Raw genomic sequence first — 4,748 nt, forward strand, 5'->3', positions numbered from 1 at the left:
TGCCTCTGGTAAAATAATTGTAGATGGTTGTTCTTCCGCGAAGACTAAACTATACTTACGCCCGTATTCACAAACATTACTATGAGGTCTCACCTCAGATCATAGAAAGAGAATAGATATGAAGTCGCGCGTACAGTTTGTCTATAAAGTCGTGACATAAAATGAGGGCGCTTTTTTTCTTCATGTAGCAACCCTATACAATTTGACCAAATGAGTTTGATACTAGGGCAATTTAGTTAAGGGTAGATTTTTCTATCCTTAGATATCTTTTGACTGATCAATAAACTTGTCATTTTGACATATTTTCCATACTGAAACTGTCAATGTGCCAATCTTATTCTTCAGTTAAAAGTTATCCGACGATTGAAAAATCAGCCCTTAACCAATTTAGACGACGATATTTTGTTTTTGTTTTTATACAGTAGGTACCTATGCTTATGAGAGGTTTTACCAAGCATTTTTGTTGAATCAGCATAATAAAAAATGCATTATACATAGTTAATAAGGACATTTATTAATCACTTTCATCATCGGATTCCAAATTTTCGATGTTAAGAAAAGTTTCGTTGCCACTTTCATAAGCAGCGCTGTCATCATTCACATCATCATCTTCGCTGCTGTTATTATCGCCTAAGCAAATAACCAATTGTCTTGGTACAGGTCCATAAATATAATGGAAGGCTCATGAAGATTTGGTATTAGTTTTTCTTTAATCCACTTCGTGAAGTTATGCGCATTCATTTCTGAATGGTAGTCTTCCAAATTATTTCTGCCAGTGAATATGAGGAGGCAGTTTGGCACAAACCCCTTTTCGCTTCCAGCATGGACTATGATGTAACGCTTTCCTTTGAAAATGTCTTTTGTGATGCCTTTGATGTTTAGAGATTGCGAACATTTTGTGACCTGGTGGAAAAATAAATAGATTCTTGTTAGTGAAAATTTTATAAAATTATACATCTATACTCATATTATTAAGAAGAAAGATTTCATTTTTGGTTTGTTTGGATGGGGGTTTAAGGGTGTATAAGAGGGAGGGGGAGGGTGCAATTAAAATTATTTAATTATTACAATCTAAAAAAAACTGCTTAACATAGTCTATAATATTATATAGGTTACCTTGTATGAAGAATGAATATAGCTCACATCAAACAAAAAACATGCAAAAGATGAAAAATGTTATTAACCTACCTCTTTTTGTACCGTGTAAAAAATTATATTTTTTGGCGCAGAGCACAAATATTAAAATTATCCATTTCTTTCTTTGGTCGGCCTTGCCTGTGTTTCCCAGGAGTTCTAAATTTTCCATTATTCTGAAAACCTTCATTGACTATGCGCTTAACTGTACTCTCTGATTTTCCTGAAAAAAAAAATTCAAAGTTTAAAGGGATGGAAATAATAACTACAATACCTAACTAATATTATTTATTGTTAAAGATTTACCAACAAGATATCATTTCACATGCATTTAATAATAAGAGCTAAAACATAATCATAAAAAAATATTTCAACAAATTATTATTTTTGTAGACGGACAACTTGATGTGAAAGTGATGTCATACAGTTATCAATGGCCAAAGCGAACGGGTAATATAGATATGAAGCAATTAATTCAAATTCAAAATTCGTAGAAAACTTGACTGAATTAATATATCAAAAGAAATGGTCGTACTACAATATTACGTACTTACAATGAAAATTTAACCTAAAAATGTCCTATGTAAACAATGCCTGTTTTGGTCACCAAATCGCAAAATGCAGTAAATTTGTTACTTTAGGTAGATTATAAACAAGCAGTAACACGATTACGTACCCGTCAAAGATGCTGTTCGCCCATAAAAAACATCAAAATCCCACAAAATTTGACCAGCTTGGTACTCCGCGGAACATTGCTGGAAAACTTTAAAAATCACTTTCCGCGTGGCACTCCAATTTACTTTACTCATTGTTTATACTTTTCTTCGTAGCTGAGTAATAATTTACAGGAGATTAGTCAAACAATAAAAACCACAAAATGAAAATCGTTCCACAACTTGTTCTCGATGACAGCTGATGTACATATGTTTGGTGATCTTTGGTGTTGCCAGACACATGAATAATGTTAGTTCCTCAAACATTCATGTCACGACTTTATAGACAGACTGTAACTACAACGAGAACCAGTGTCCCCACATTTCCCCCACCACAGCTCCCACACACACATTCAACTGTGTAAAAACAAAGCGACTGAGAGTCTACGACAACATGTGCAACCGGCTTAAAAGTGCTGTGATTGGCCAGAAGGCGTGCCTTATGGCCAATCAATGGCCGCGTGACGTGACGCACACTTTGAAAACTAGTGAGAGAACAAAGATAAAATGAAGTCGACAAGATATCGATACTTTAAATCGCTAGGGGTGGTGTGGCGTGTAAATAGCCACACCAGGCGGGATCTTAATCGGAAGTCCAAATTACGTTTCCCAAATGATTTTGCCTGCAGAGGAGAAATAGTTGGTCCCACTCGTCAGCTCGACCACTGCTGGGCACCGGGACACTCCGGGATGAAGATGGATCGGCTTCACTTCCCCTGCAGGGGGTTCGGGTCACGAGCAATTTGGGCTTTGACTGCGTAGGTGGTTTGATGCGAATGCGTTGTGCGTTATGATGCGATTTGCGGGAGATAAAAGTGCGGTTTTTTCACTCGCGAGACTGCGAAGATGTGCGATGCGTTTAAGTTCTTACGGTGAAGTGTGTCAAAGCTTGACGTTCAGAAACGCCAAGAACGACCACAGAGATGTGGAAACCAAACAGTTTTCTACCTGCAGACAAAACTATTTGGGAATTAAAAATAAACTAAAGTTAAGCGTACATCTGCGTAACCATACTCCCCGCCTTGGAAGTTCGCAGAAACTTTCAAAAAACTTACTAATGTGAACTTAATACGTTGCAATCCTTGCAATGCAATGGTGTAAATTCAAAGAGAAAAAAAATAAATCAAAAGAACTCAGACCTCGAGTCTAATAACTTAACAATAAACAATTAAATGCGTTAAAATAAAATATATTATTGCGTAGGTACTGGGTACAACTTCACGACAGGACGTTTAAGGTTACCATATTTGGTCCTAACCATCGCTACGCGAGTGACACCATCTGTACCAGGGTACACCTCGGTGATGAATGCTAATTAAATGCGCTAGCCTTATGTTCAGGTAAATCAATACAATCAGTAGGAGAAAAAGATGCGAGAGGCCACTCCGATGGTAGCGATTGCATCCATGTGGGTCCTTTCCACCATAAATCGTTATTAACGAGGTGAGAAGGCAATAAGCCTCTAGAGAGACAGTCACTCGGATTCTCTTCTCCTCTGACATGATGAAAATTATCTGGAGATATATTCTCCTGTATTTGCGCGACTCTATTGCTCACGAACACCGACCATCGATGCGGTGACGAGCGTATCCACGACAATGCGATCGTAGAATCAGAAAATGCGTATATATTTGCGATAGGAATCCGTTTGCGGTAAGTATCAGCCACAAGTTTTACTAACTTGGACATTAAAGCGCTGCGCACAACTCAAGACGCGCGAGCGTTTGAATTTTTGTAGGCGAGACCTTTGATTTGGCACATAATAATCTGACCGTTATATTTGTCTGATCTATCGTCTGCAAGTAAACAACACAACCGTAACCGTTCATACTTGCGTCGCAGAAAGCAACGATATTCACAACAGAACTATCAGAAACCCCAATATGACGTGGAATTTTCACAGTGGAAACCAAGGGTAGCTCTTGTATTAATGCAGAAAAACGTTGTACTATTGTTTCGGACGGTGTATCGTCCCAGCCTGCGTTACTAAGCCAAAGCTCTTTAATAAGTAACTTGGCGTATAATATAACCGGAGCTATCAAACCGAGCACATCGAACAGGCGGGCCACAACCGAAAGAATATTCCGTTTTGTGCATTTCTCAATACTCTGAGATGCCTTAAAATGGAAGGAATCATTTACAGGGTCCCATGAAAGACCAAGGATCTTAGAGGAGACATTGTTTCCTTCTGAAAAGTTTATAGGACTCCGGTGTGACTCAGGGAGATTCTCCAATAACGTACGAGAGTTACTACACCATTTGACCAAGTCAAATGCACCGGACTTGAATAGCGAGATCAATTCTTGCGCCAAACAAGCGGCAGTCTTCTCATCAGGAACAGAATGAACGAGATCGTCCATATAAAACTTAGTCTCAGCAATACTAGCTGCGACAGGATATTCTGCGCTCAAGTCAGACGCTAGCTGTCGCACAGTGCGCATAGCTAGGAACGGACTTGATTTGAGTCCAAATGGGACGCGGTTGAATTGAAATGTGCGGATAGGCTCATTGCCATGAAAGCGATACAATATCTTTGAATATTTGCGATGGTCATCAATAACACCAATCTGCAAATACATTTGTTTAATATCAGCCGTAATGGCTATCGGAAAAAGTCTAAAATCAAGTAATAAAAGAAACAGATCGGCCTGTAAATTAGGACCGACGTGAAGAACGTCATTCAAGGACACACCAGTGTGTGTCTTTGCGCTCGCATCTAATACTATGCGCGGCATGGGTTTGTCAGGTCGCACGACGGCGTGGTGTGGAATGTAGTATCCCTCATCAGCGTCATCTGAAGTAACCTCAGACAGGTAATCGTTATCAATATAATCTTGGATCACCTTATTATATTGCTCTTGCAACGAAGGATCCTGTTTAAACTTCCTTTCCAGGGCCATA

At 38.8% G+C, this 4,748-nt stretch overlaps 1 long non-coding RNA gene across 1 annotated transcript; it reads right to left on the reverse strand.

Annotated features, from left to right (window-relative positions):
- Positions 1 to 488: 488 nt before the first annotated feature.
- LOC135084681 (uncharacterized) lies at positions 489 to 2,386 on the reverse strand. The gene is made up of 3 exons (XR_010259925.1): positions 1,811 to 2,386; positions 1,189 to 1,357; positions 489 to 903 (listed from the first exon to the last, which is right to left on the reverse strand). It is a non-coding gene; the product is annotated as an uncharacterized LOC135084681 (long non-coding RNA).
- Between the last annotated feature and the right edge of the window lie 2,362 nt (positions 2,387 to 4,748).

The sequence above is a fragment of the Ostrinia nubilalis genome, chromosome 26 (genome assembly GCF_963855985.1).
Source record: "Ostrinia nubilalis chromosome 26, ilOstNubi1.1, whole genome shotgun sequence".
NCBI classification, from domain to species: Eukaryota; Metazoa; Arthropoda; class Insecta; order Lepidoptera; family Crambidae; genus Ostrinia; species Ostrinia nubilalis.